Source organism: Cuculus canorus, chromosome 5 (assembly GCF_017976375.1).
Source record: "Cuculus canorus isolate bCucCan1 chromosome 5, bCucCan1.pri, whole genome shotgun sequence".
Lineage (NCBI taxonomy): Eukaryota > Metazoa > Chordata > Aves > Cuculiformes > Cuculidae > Cuculus > Cuculus canorus.
The window spans coordinates 3,066,462-3,080,124 of record NC_071405.1 but is presented as its reverse complement, the minus strand read 5'-3'; the positions used below and the strand labels follow the sequence as shown (position 1 = coordinate 3,080,124).

The window sequence follows — 13,663 nt, the reverse complement described above, 5'->3', positions numbered from 1 at the left end:
CCCTCCGGGCTGTGCCGGTGGCTGGTGGCTCTGCCAGGGCAGGTGTCCCTGGGGTGAAGGCTGGGCTGTCTCTCCCTGCCACCCTCTCTCCCGATGAGCCAGGCCGGTGCCAGGAGGCTGTGGGCATTCCCAGTTGAGGCTGAGCTCCATCAGCACCACCACAGCCCCCACACCAGCTTTTAGGTTTCCAGAAGAGCCTTTTTGTGCTGGTTCCAGCGCAGGGAGCTGGGGCAGGACAGTCTCTCCTATGGTGGGAACCCTGGGCTGAAACAATCCTCACCCATGGTGGGGATTTTCCCCTTTTTACAGCACGGCCAAGAGGAAGAACATCCCTTGGCTGAGGGTTTCTCTGCTCTTTAGGGGTATGGGATGCTGCTGCAGATGTGCACCTGCTCAGCCCATGATCCCAGTAGGCAATCAGGAAAACAAAATAGGGAAAATAATGCTTACAATATATTTTTTCCAAGTAGAAATCCCTATTTTACCAGTATAATCATGCCAATTTCCAGGGCAGAAAGGTCTTTTCCATTTCTCCATCACTGAGCTCAGCAAAGAGCCCTACCCATGGAGTAGGATCAGATGCTTTATCACATTCCTCTGCTTGTGTTTATGGCAAGGCTGGATCTTAAGCTGTTGCATGAAAAAATACCTTCTTTGCATCAGGCTTCACACCCAGCCAAAGCCGATACTGCGCCTCCTCCTGCCCCTCTCCATCCGACACCCCAATTACCATCCACAGCGATTGCTCAAAGCTCTCCTATCAAAGACCTTGTGCTGCTCCTTCCTACCCCACACCAGCTCATCCACCACAAGCGATGGAGAGATCCATTCACCCAGGGGCATCCCAGTGACACCGGGAAAGGATAACACACCTATGGGACCTGCAGCATTCCATCCCCACAGCGCCCCATCCCAGCGCTGCCCTGTCCCGCTGGCGTGGGAAGCTCCTGCCGCCGTGCCCAGGCCAGCCGGGTGGGGTGAGCGGGAGGAGATTTAATTACACAGCATCGGGTGTTTTTCCAGTTGCAGAGGGCTGGTGGCATCCACTCTACCTGTGCACGGTGCCATTAGTGCTGTTTGACAACTAATTGGCAACTAATAGCGTCTTTCCTGGACTCATAGGATCACAGAATGGTTTGGGTTGGAAGGGACCTCAAAGCCCACCCAGTTCCACCCCCCTTGCCATGGGCAGGGACACCTCCTGCTGGATCAGGGGCTCCAAGCCCCATCCAACCTGGCCTGGAACCCCTCCAGGGATGGGGCAGCCACCACTGCTCTGGGCAACCTGGGCCAGGGCCTCACCACCCTCAGCAAAACATTTCTTCCTAAAGATCTCATCTCAATCTCCCCTCTTTCAGCTGAAAACCATTCCCACTCATCCCATCCCTGCACTCCCTGATCCAGAGCCCCTCCCCAGCTTTCCTGGAGCCCCTTTCAGTGGTGGAAGCTGCTCTAAGATCTTCCTGGAGCCTTCTCTTCTCCAGGCTGAACAACCCCAACTCTCTCATCTTGTCCTCGTAACAGAGGTGTTCCAGCCCTCGGATCATCTTCATGGCCTCTTCTGGACCCGTTCCAACAGATCCATGTCCTTCCTGTGCTGAGGGCTCCAGAACTGAATGCGTCTTTGCATTATACAAACAGGTTACGAATGTTTTGCATGTTGATTTTTTTGACGCCTTTGCATTTGCTTCTAAGAACAGTGGTGTTTTGGGGCTTGGATGATCTATCTATTTTGCTATGAGCTGGAGAAGTGGGTGTCTGGGGATGCTAAAAGTAGGTAAGCCCACCTCCAGCCGCAGGATCAGTGGGTGCAGGGATAGGACGAGAGGCAAAGTTTTGAAGCTGAAAGAGGGGAGATTGAGATGAGATCCTAGGAAGAAACGTTTCCACAGCTGACCCAGCGCTGGGTGAATGTTTCAAGGCAGGGCTGAGCCCTCTTGCAGTGACGCTGCTGCTGCCCAGCTGGTGAAAAGCCATCAGGATGTGTCTGTCTGTCCATAAGAGCAGCCAAGATGTGCCAGGCTGGCCTCACCACTACTGGTAACGCTTCAAGTGACGTGATGGAGTAGGAAAGAGCATTAAAAATAGCCTTAAATACCAACAGGAGCAGCAGCTTAGTGCAATCGCAAAAGAGCTTGCAGACAGCATCCAGCGAGCTTAGCTTTGCTTATGCTAATCAGGGAAAAGAAGACCGCAAACAGCTCGAGGTGAGAAGATTGGGTGGTGAGGAGCGAGCTGGGACTTTCCACGAGCAAGCAGCCAGCTCCATCCCTTTGATCTGCTCTTAGGAGCATCTGGTCCCCCAGCTGGGCAGGATGCCCGGCCAACCCTCGCCCGGTGGGTGCTGCGTCCAGGGCACCCATTGCTGCTCAGGGACCAGCACCGTGCTGCTGGTGCCGCCTTTGAGTGGTGTCTGTGGCCCACGTTCCCTTGGTTGGGGTTAGCAGGGAGGTTTGGCTGCCTCTGAGCATCTCAAACCTGCACCTGTCTGCGAGAGGTTTGGGAGCAGTTGGACAGCCAGTAAAGGGTCAAGCCACGGTCCTCTGATGACTTCAGAAATGCTGCACGTGGTTTTGGGGGGAACGGCAGGAAACACGGGGTTGTTTATTTTAATTTTCTATTTCCTGGGGCTGTTCTGGTGAGACCTCACCTGGAACCATGCATCCAGATCTGGAGCCCTCAGCACAAGAAGGATATGGAGCTGCTGGAGAAGGTTCAGAGGAGGCCGCAAAGGTGATCTGAGGGCTGCAGCATCTCCCATCTGAGGCCAGGCTGAGAAAGTTGGGGTTGTTCAGTCTGGAGAAGAGAAGGCTCCAGGGAGATCTTAGAGCAGCTTCCAGTGCTGAAAGAGGCTCCAGGAAAGCTGGGGAGGGGGTCTGGATCAGGGAGTGCAGGGACTGAATGAGGGGGAACGGTTTTCAACTGAAAGAGGGGAAATTGAGATGAGATCTTAGGAAGAAATGTTTTCCTGTGAGGGTGGGGAGGCTCTGGCCCAGGTTGCCCAGAGCAGTGGTGGCTGCCCCATCCCTGGAGGGGTTCCAGGCCAGGTTGGATGGGGCTTGGAGCCCCTGATCCAGTGGAAGTTGTCCCTGTCCATGTCAGGGGGTGGAACTGGATGGGCCTTAAGGTCCCTTCCAACCCAAACCATTTCCTGATTCTGTGACTGTGCGGAGTTATCCTTTCCACTCTATCTTCAGTTCTCCATCCCAGCAGGACCAGCTGTGGCACTGGGGTCTCGTGGACTTGCAGCAAGTAAAAGCCATGGCAGTGAAAATCCCTGCTCAGCATCGCCCAGCCGTTTACCTGGCTTATATTCACCGGGACGTAAAGCTGAGGTGTTTTTTTTTAGTACAGGCTACTTTGTTATGCTCAAAGCCGAGCTCCTGCATTGCCATTCCCTTTAATTTGGGAGGAGCAGATAGTTCACATCAGCCCTTCCAGTGCTTCTGGCTGCCAAGCGAGTCTCGCTCAGGGCTTAGAGGCATCTTTAATAAGATAAGCAAGATAAAGCACATAAACTACTCAAAATACACAAAAGAAGAGGCAATGCCGAGTGCAATGTGAACGCTTCCACTTTTGCCTCCTGGACTCTGGGACTGGTTTTGCAATCAGATCTCCCATCACATGAACATATACAAAGAAACACGGAAAACCAGCAAAGGCCACATTTTTCCCCAGCCTGAGCAATTCCCAGCGATCCGCTGGCAAAGCCAGAGAGCAGGAAAATGTAAGTCACTTGTAAAATTGGCTGCACGATGTCGTCAGGTGCTCAGAGAGATCTTTCACAGGAGGAGAAAGCTATTGGGGGGGGTGAAAAAGCAAACACACACTTTTCTCCTCCCTCTGCCCAAACACTTTGCTTTGCAGTGAGGAGACCCTCCTCAGAGAAACACCTCGATAAATGCTTCGCTTCCCAGGCTACATGTGAACTTCTTAAAGAACTCTTCTCTGTTCTTTTGATAAATCCTTTGCATTTACGATATTGAATCAGTTATCGGGGAGCGGAAGGGCAGGATGAGGGGGCAGAATTTTAAGTTCCAAGAGGAGGGATTGAGAGGACATCTCAGGAAGAAACATTTTCCTGTGAATGTGGTGAGGTTGCCCAGAGCAATGGTGGCTGCCCCATCCCTGGAGGTCTTCAAGGCCAGGTTGGATGGGGCTTGGAGCCCCTGATCCAGCGGGAGGTGTCCCTGCCCATGGAACTGGGTGGGACTGGATGGGCTTTGAGGTCCCTTCCAACCCAAACCATTTCATGATTCTATGAAAATAATCAACCCTTAATCAGCAGAACCAAATAAACTGAGATTTTTTTCCCGGCAGAGATGAGATAGAGAGGGACCCGATTACCTCTCATTCCTAACACATCCCATTAAAACTGCCCAGCTCCTGAAGGTCTTTCCTTCCCTCCTGCAGTGTGAAACAAGATGATGAAGAACAAAGGGCAGGGTGGAAACAGCAGGAAAATTCATGCATTTTCCAAGTGAAATGACATTGCTTAGTTCATGGCGATAAATATTACCTCCTTGTTCCTGTCTGCTTTCTTATGTCTCACTTGCAAACTCTTGGTGCTGGAAAGAATCCTCCCCACCCAGGCGGGGAAACCAAGGCGCAGCTAACCTGCTTATTAGCTGAGCTGGAGGAGCCAGACAGCTGGCAGGACTGCGGGCAGCCTGCGCACTCTGGGCAGGGGGGTGCTCCCTTTCCCCATCCCCACCTCCTTCCTCTTCCCTTTCCTCAGCCCCAGCCCCATTCCTGCCCCCATCATCTCCTATTTCCATGCCCATTATCTCCTGTCCCCATCATCTCCTATCCTCATCGCCATCCTTATGCCCTTCCACATCATCTCCTATTCCCATCCCCTTCCCCATCATCCCTCCCCATCCTCATCCCTAATCCCATCACATTCATCATCCTCATTCCTATCACCATCCCCATCACCTCCTATCCCCAGCCCTATCCTGATTATTGTCCCCTTCCCCATCCCCTTCCTTAGAATCACAGAATCACAGAATCATAGAATAGTTTGGTTTGGAAGGGACTTTAAAGATCACCCAGTTCCAAACCCCTGCCATGGGCAGGGACACCTCCCACTGGATCAGGGGCTCCAAGCCCCATCCAACCTGGCCTTGAACACCTCCAGGGATGGGGCAGCCACAATGTTCCTGGGCAACCTGGGCCAGGGCCTCACCACTCTCATGGTGAAGAAATTCTTCCTAATATCCGTTCTAAATCTGCCCCTCTCCAGTTTATACCCATTCCCCCTCATCCTATCACTCCAAGGCTCTGTGAACAGCCCCTCTCCAGCTTTTCTGTAGCCCCTTCAGGTACTGGAAGGTCTCTGTAAGGTCTCCTCAGAGCCTTCTCTTCTCCAGGCTGAACACCCCCAACTCTCTCAGCCTGTCCTCCTATGGAAGGTGCTCCAGCCCTCGGATCATCTTTGTAGCCTCCTCTTGACCCATTCCATCAGCTCCATATCCTTCTTACATTGAGGATTCCAGAACTGGACACAGTACTCCAGATGAGGTCTCACCAGAGCAGAGCAGAGGGGCAGAATCCCCTCCCTCCCTGCTGGCCACGCTGCTTTGGATGCAGTCCGGGACACGGTTGGTTTCTGGGCTGCGAGCGCACACATTCCCGGCTCATGTCGAGCTTCTCATCAACCAGCACCCCAAGTCCTTCTCTGCAGGGCAAAGTTTGGGTTTTTGTTTGCTGGGGACAAACTCTTGCCTCCAGGAGCTGGAGCAACATTGCAGTTTTTTTCAGCCAACCTTGTTTTTTTATCAGGTTTTTAGGTAAATCCTAGGTTTTTGTGGGGAGGACAAGACTGGACGATACTCGGGGCTCAGCCGGGCACCTGCCTTGTCTGCAGCACCCAGCACATGGGTGACAGCCTTGCTTGGCCACTTCGCCAGGGATCAAGATTCCCAAAAGCAGAGAAAATCATAGAATTATAGAATGGTTTGAGTTGGAAGGGACCTCAAAGCCCATCCAGTTCCACCCCCTGCCATAAGCAGGGACAATTCCCACTGGATCAGGGGCTCCAAGCTCCATCCAACCTGGCCTGGAACCCCTCCAGGGATGGGGCAGCCACCACTGCTCTGGGCAACCTCTGCCAGGGCCTCCCCACCAACAGCATGAAGAGTTTATTCCAATGTCTGATCTAAACATTCCCACTTCCAATTTAAAGCCATTCTCCCTCATCCTATCACTCCATGCCCTTGGAAAAAGTACCTCCCCAGCTTTCCTGGAGCCCCTTCTGGTAATGCAAGAGTGAAACCAGCCCTGAGGACAAGCCGTCTGCAAAGCCACTGAGCATTCCTTCTCTTCCCTGCAATGCTTAACACACGTCCATCTCAGCTAATAACTCATCGGGATGCCAAAATAACAGCCTGCACCCTTCCTGCAGCACAGGGCCCACCGGCTTCTCCGTCTGCTGGAAAATGGGAGTACTGAGAAGGGCCAGAAAACAATGGGCTGAAAAACAACTTAAAAATTCACTTTGTTCGTTTTGTTTGAAGGACAAAACGTGTTTCTGTTGGGGAAGAGAGCCTGGATGCTCCTTCTAGGAGCAGCAAGGGTCCTGCCTGCCACCCACAGCATGGGCAGGGGACCAAGAGCTGGTGTCCTGCATCTTCTCTGCAGGAGGCCAAGCCCAGGGGTGATGGTTTTGGGAGAGTGTGCTGGTGGCACTCACAGAATCTTGGAATGACCTGAGTTGGAAGGGACCCACAAGGATCAAGTCCAGCTCCTGTCCCCACATGGGACAACCCCAACATTCACCCCGTGTGTCCCCGGGGCACAGGGCTTCATTTTGGCTCTCTGCTTTGAGAGGAGCAGGCGAGAAGGGGGACACAGGGCTCCGTGCAAAGGGAAGGGAAGAGAGGAGGAGGAAGTGAAAACTAATTAACTAATAAATGTGGTGGGTTGGCTCGGGGCAGCGGGAGAGCAATCCAGAGGGCTGACTCACTCTGACTCAGTCTGCAAAGAGTGGGTTGAAATCTGGCACAGGCACATCTCCTGCCCCAGACACGTGGCCCGGCTGCGAGCACCAAACCCAGACCCGTCAGGGCTCAAACAGTCTCACGGGGACCCACCTCACACAAGCAGCCCTTTCCCTCCAGGAAAGAAATCGCTTTCTTGGGGGAAAACAAACCTAGATTTGCCAGGACCAAGCAGCTCACGTGCAGTCAGGTCTTCTGGATTCAATTCTTTGTTTCTCTGTTTTCTCCTTAAAACTGGCCAAGTGTAGGAAATCCCACACCACACAGCCAAAGCCATGGGCGAAGAAGACTTCACCACCACTACAGAAATCGCAAACACTAACCCCAAGGCCAGCAAGTGCATCCAGAGCCAACATGATGACCAAAGGGATGGCTTTGAAGAGATAGATTGAACCTTGACCACCCTACCGAGCAGGGTAAGGGTAGTTCAAGAAAGGCAAGTGTAGAGTCCTGCACCTCAGGAGGAATGCCTCCCTCCACCAGTAGGGGTTGACTTGCTGGAAAGCAGCTCTGTGGAGAAGGATCTAGGAATCCTGGTGGACAACAAGCTCACCGTGAGCCAGCAATGTGCCCTTGTGGCCAAGATGGCCAATGGTGTCCTGGGGTTCATGGAGAAGAATGTGACCAGTAGGGCAAGGGAGGCTCTTTTCCCGCTCTGCTCTGCCCTAGGGAGACCCCATCTGGATTCTTGTGCCCAGTTCTGGGCTCCCCAGCTCCAGAAAGACAAGGAAGCACTGGAGGGAGTACACAGTGATGATGAGGGGGCTGGAATATCTCTCTTTGGAAAGGTAGAGAAACCTGGGTCTGCTCAGCCTGGAGAAGAGAAGGGCAAGAGGGAATCCCATCAATGGTTATCAATACCTATAGAGTGGGATCAGGAGAAGGGTCCGGATTCTTCTCAGTGGTGCCCAGCTACAGAACAATGGGTAAAAGGCACAAACTGGACCACGAGAATCCTGACTCATCCCACCTGAATGCGGGGAAAAACTCCTTAACTGTGAGGGTGACAGAGAAATGGAAGGGGCTGCCCAGGGAGAGTGTGGAGTCACCTTCTCTGGAGACATCCAAACCTGCCTTGACACACTCCTGTGCAACCTGCTGGAGGTGACCCTGCTTTAGCACGGATGTTGGACTGGATGAGCTCCAGCAATTCCTTCCAACTTGACCATCCTGCAGTCCTGTGGGTAAGAAATCCCACTTTGCAAAGCAAAAGCCACCACAGCCGTGGGGGAAGACATTACTATCAGTGTGGGGATCCCAAAACACTAACCCTGAAGCCGGCTAGCATGGTCAGAGCCGACACAGTGACCAAACGGATGGTTTTGAAGGCATGGATTGGCCTCTGCCGGCCTTACCCAGCAGGGACCCAGCAGGGAGGCAGCACCGGTGCTGCTGGCCGTGCCGCCCGGCGTGTCGGTGCACGCCAGCGGGGAGGCACTGCCTTCTCCCCCGCTGCTGTGCACCCCAGCTTCGCCTCGTTCCTGCTCGATGACTGGACATGATTGCATCACTGCTCAGGCCTCAGTCAAGGAGCAAATGTCCTCTTTGCCACCCGCCCCTGCTCCCCAGGCGGCTGAGGCTCTGCTGGGGTGCACGGCAAGGAGAGAGCTGCAGCTTTAGATCATAGAATCATAGAATCATAGAACAGTTTGGGCTGGAAGGGACCTTAAAGACCATCCAGTTCCAACCCCTCTGCCATGGGCTGGGACATTCCACTGGATCAGGCTGTCCAAGGCCAATCCAACCTGGCCTGGAACAGATCCAGGGATGGGGCAGCCACCACTTCCCTGGGCAACCTGGACCAGGGCCTCACCACTCTCAGCGTGGAGAAATGCAGTCAAAAGTATCAACCAAGGCTGGGGGGCATCACCTCCCTGCACCCCCATTTCTGAAGGCCCATGCCAGAGGTTTCAGAGGAGACAGGGCTCCTCGTAGAATCATGGAATAGTTTGGGTTGGAAGGGACCTTAGACATCATCCAGTCCCACCCCCTCCCATGGGCAGGGACACCTCCCACTGGATCAGGGGCTCCAAGCCCCATCCAACCTGGCCTGGAACCCCTCCAGGGATGGGGCAGCCACCACTGCTCTGGGCAACCTGGGCCAGGGCCTCCCCACCCTCACAGGAGAACATTTCTTCCTGAGATCTCATCTCAATCTCCCCTCTTTCAGCTGAAAACCCTTTGTCCTCATCCCATCCCTGCACTCCCTGATCCAGAGCCCCTCCCCAGCTTTCCTGGAAGCCCTTTCAGTACTGGAAGCTGCTCTAAGGTCTCCCTGGAACCTTCTCTTCTCCAAACTGTACAACCCCAACTCTCTCAGCCTGTCCTCATAGCAGCGATGCTCCAGCCTTCGGATCATCTCTGTGGCCTCCTCTGGACTCCAATCTCCCCCGTCTGACCCACAGGGTCCGGGTTTAGCTGACTCTGTACTGAGAGGGCTGAGTTGGGTGAGAGAAGTCCCACCTTCTGCACAGGCACGAACGAAAAAAACAAGAGAGAAAAAGTTCTGTGGTTGAGTTGGTTTTTCCCATTCCCGGAGGCCTTGGCACAAACTTACATACTTTTTTTTTTTTTGTTTCATTTGTTCTTTCTCTCTCTCTCTTTTTTTTTTGTTAAATATTTTCAACCAATGCGTTAGTGAAGTCTTTCGCCTCCTGACAAAACCCGGGCTCCCTGCCAGCACATAGTTCTGATAGTTCATCCATTATTAAATGAAATCAAAGATAGGACGTTAAAAGAAAAAAACCCAACTGTTTGCATCCAAAGGCAGCTGTTTACAGCTGGGCTGGGAGTTTCTTTGACTGCAGAAAGAGCTCTCCAGGGAAAACCCACCCAAAATGCTCACCCTGCTCCTCAAACTGCAAAATCTCCATGTGGCCATGCCAAAACTCACGGGTCTTACAGTTTTCCTGCGTGGTTAAAGGCAATTCCCTCCCTGCTGAGCTGCTAAAAGCTTGAATTCGGGTGGGTTCTGTCTGCTCCCCTGCAACCCACGGCCAGAGACAGCCCGACAGGATCAGCCGGTCCTGTCCAAACCAGAGCAAGAGGAAAATCTGATGGAGAGGGAGGGGCAGAGCAATTATAGCCTTTTTGCTTTAATAACCCTCGCTGCTTCCCCGAGTCCGTATTTACATCCTTCTCTGCACAGAAGTAGTAATTAAAGTCTCTCTGCTCAGGTCTAAACAACAGCAGACCCTCCTGTTATTAAAAGCAGAGAGGCAAAGATGAAAATAAACCTCATTTTTACAGCTGAAGAACATCAAATCTCTCTCAATGGACCGGCTGATCAAGGGAGGCAGTAGGATTTAGGGCTACATGTCCATGCTCTACCAGGACATCACGAGGCTGAATGGCTTGGAGCCCCTGATCCAGTGGGAGATGTCCCTGCCCGTGGCAGGGGGTTGGAACAGGATGAGCTTTGAGGTCCCTTCCAACCCAAACCATTCTATGATTCTACACTGCATTGATCTCCGTGGGATGGAAAATCATTTGGAAAGAGCTCTGTGCCACTGGTGCTTCCTCACCCCATTTTTTTTGGTTGTTTCCACCACTCATCATGGAGCAAACAGGTCTGGGGGTCTTCAGACAACAGCTCCCAGGCAGAGCTGTGGTGGTGCAGGAGCCGCTTGGCAGCAGCTTGTGCCTCACCAGAGCAGCTCAGGCCCTCCTCAAGCTTTAAAGAAGCTATCAAAGAAATTGGAGAAAATTAATTATTCACTAAGGCTGCTAATTAAACTGAATTCCTCTGTGAGGGCATGGAAGGAAACGAGCTGCAGAAGCTCTTAATTGTTTAAAAAGAGCCGTCCTACGGGCATTCCTCCCAGGCTGCCCTGTGTTCCACCAGGTCTGGAGGAGTTTGCCAGCATTGATGCCCGCCTTGGACTTTGCAGATGTTTTCAAAGAAGCAGAGGTCATCAGAGAGCCAGAAAGTGCCCTTAAACCCCTATCCTCAAACCGGGTGACCCAATGTACCCAGCACCATGCAAAGACTGTAGGAGGCTCCATGGGGACCCTGGGTGAAACCAATCCAGCAGAAATAGCACCTTCCTCACACGGACTATTTCTAGATGGTCTGAGAGCTGTAGGAAGACCTTATCCTGTCCTAGGTTCAGCGCAATGTGGCACTGGCTCCTGGGTAGCCACAAGCAGAGAGTGGGCCAGGTCTGCGCTATGGGCATCCCTGGTTGCCACTGCTGAATGGCTGTGGGGTGCCCCATCCTTTGTTCTTGTCCCAGAACCACGTCCTGGTAAACTCTGCCCAGGGGAGGACCCCCAATGCCACCAGGCTTTCAAGGAGGGACTGAAACTACAGTGCCACAGTCAGCGAGACACTTGGTCTGCGCATCCCTGTGGCCAGAAGGAAGCCCAGGCATCAGGTCTCCATGTCAAGATGGTTTGGGCAACCTAAAGGCAATGCTTGCCAAGAACACCCAAGCCATGGTTGCCATATACATAAACACCAAAGCTACAGGCAGCTTAGAAGTCCAGCGATCTGCAATCTCGGCTCACTTCCTGGGTTATGGTGCATGCATAAGCTGTTGGCAGCAACCAGCACCAGGGATTCACAATCGCTCCCATCTCGACCCTAAGGCAAAGCGCTGCACCCACTCCTCAAGAGCACCCTTGGGTGGGTGGATGGGGGAGAGTGAGCCCTTGGAACTCTGTGCCAAGGGAACCCGCTTCCTCCTGGTGAAAAAGGTGGAGGTGGCCTGGGATGGCATTCCTTCAGTGGTTTCCAAGGATAGCAGTCCTCCAGTGGGTCCCAAGGACACAATCCTCTGCAGGCAGCAAAGGATGGCAATCCTCCAGCAGACCCCACGTTCTCTACCCAGCTTCCCACAGCAAGGAGATGATGCCATGCCTCTCCCTCCCACTCCCACCACCATTCCATTCCAATATCCCTTTACTGGCACCTTCCCTTCTTGTCCAGTAGGGGTTGATGGAGAAAAACACTCCTGGATCTCACATGGCGGAGAACAAAAGGAGTTATTTTAAAACAAAGGGATTCATCTCCAAGGCACTTCACCAAGAAGAGGGTTATGCTGCACCAGCCTCGCTTCTCCCATGGAAATCAGTCCCAGTGCAGATGTGGTGGGCTTGTGGCTGGGGAGAACATCCCTTCTGCCCCAGCCCTTCCTCCTCTGGCATCTGCCAGGATGGGAGAAATGTGAGGCTTGGCACAGGCAACTGCTGGAGATCACGCAAAGAAAACCATGGAAAACCAAACACTTCCAGCCAAATAACATTGCAGCAGGAGCCTGGGGTTTTCCAGAGACAGCACATGCCCCACAAGAATTCCTAGGGTCCCGTGCTGTTCCCAGCACAGCTCTTGTGCCGAAACACTGTGATTAAGGAAAATTCAGCCACAAGGAGCATGGCTGCCAATTCTTCGCCAACCGAGTCCTCCCCAGGAGAAGACAAAGCTTGATAACACCACCACTGCTCTGAGATCTTCCCCTGAGTTACCAGCAGCTGGAAAGCATTCACAATCGTTTGTTGTCCACAAGTTACACACAGACGAAGACAGCGCACCAACACTGCAGCCCCTCGGCTTGCCTGGGAGCCAGCTAAGATGGCCCCTCCAGAACCAGGTCACCATCTGCACCACCTTTCCTTTCCCTCCTGCAAGCCCAACACCATTAGAAACAGGCACTCATTTTCCTACCTGGTGCTGGGAACATCTACAAGTCAGGTTCCTCCAGCAGCTCCATGGCAAGCTCAGGAGAATCTCAGCAGAGCTGAATGACAAAGCCACCAAGAGAAAAGCTTAGTGTTCTTGCAGAGGTGGGACGCTTCAAGGCAGTTTCCTCCCGCACAGCCTGTGGGATCCCATCCCACAGGAGCTGGTGGGACTACGGGGCTCTCCACGTCCTCCTAGGCTGGTGAGGCACCAAGATCCCTGGGAATTGTGCTGCGTTTGGAGGGACCTACCCTTTTTTGACTGGTGTCCAACCCTAAAGTGCGTGTTCTTACCTGCTCGGTGGAAAATGGGGGAAGGCTCAAGCACCTTTCCAAGAAACATATGGGTCTCGGCGGGATGTGGATCTCATCCAGCTCCTCCTGCTCTTCAGCCAAACGATGGTTAGGAAAAAAGGGGGCTGCAAAGTTGCAACAAACTGGAGAAAAGAGGCCGGTGGCGCGGACGCTCCCCACAGCTGGTGTCTACACAGCTCTGCTGGTTGGTTAACAGTGGAGCTCTGATCAACAGGTACATTGATGTCAAGCTGGGACTTGTCTCCTCAGCGAGGAAAGGGAACAGCAGAGATTACTAAGCGATGCAGGAATGTGGTTTGTTTAACATGAGCCATCAACACAGAAGAGTAAAATAATGACAGATGTGTAATCACATTTCCTGAGTCTAAAACCATGAGATAGAGAATTTAAACACCACTTTTCCCGAGATCAAGAAGAGGAGCCGTTTGGCTAAGAACTCATTTGGTTACTAATTTCCTCGGCATTAAATCAGCTGTTTCCCGAATCTCTTGACATACTTTGCCGAAGCGCTCCAAGGACAGAGTTGCTCCCTGGCGCTCTTTGATGTGAGGGTAAGCAGGGTGAGAACACGCTTTGGAAACATGGCTACGCTGGCTGCCCGAGCTGGCCTGGATCAGAGGTTCCTGAGTGTTGCTTAATTGGTTTATTTTAATGAAAGATGGTGAGAT

At 52.8% G+C, this 13,663-nt stretch overlaps 1 protein-coding gene across 1 annotated transcript in view; it reads right to left on the bottom strand.

Annotated features, from left to right (window-relative positions):
• The window catches only part of FRMD6 (FERM domain containing 6), a 52,093-nt gene extending 38,663 nt beyond the window's left edge, over positions 1–13,430 (bottom strand). Inside the window, exons 1-2 of the mRNA XM_054067366.1 lie at positions 12,975–13,430; positions 12,667–12,739 (exon numbers count right to left, since the gene is read on the bottom strand). The gene's annotated coding sequence lies outside the window, so the exon portion shown is untranslated. The remainder of the gene's footprint in view (positions 1–12,666; positions 12,740–12,974) is intronic.
• Positions 13,431–13,663: the final 233 nt, after the last annotated feature.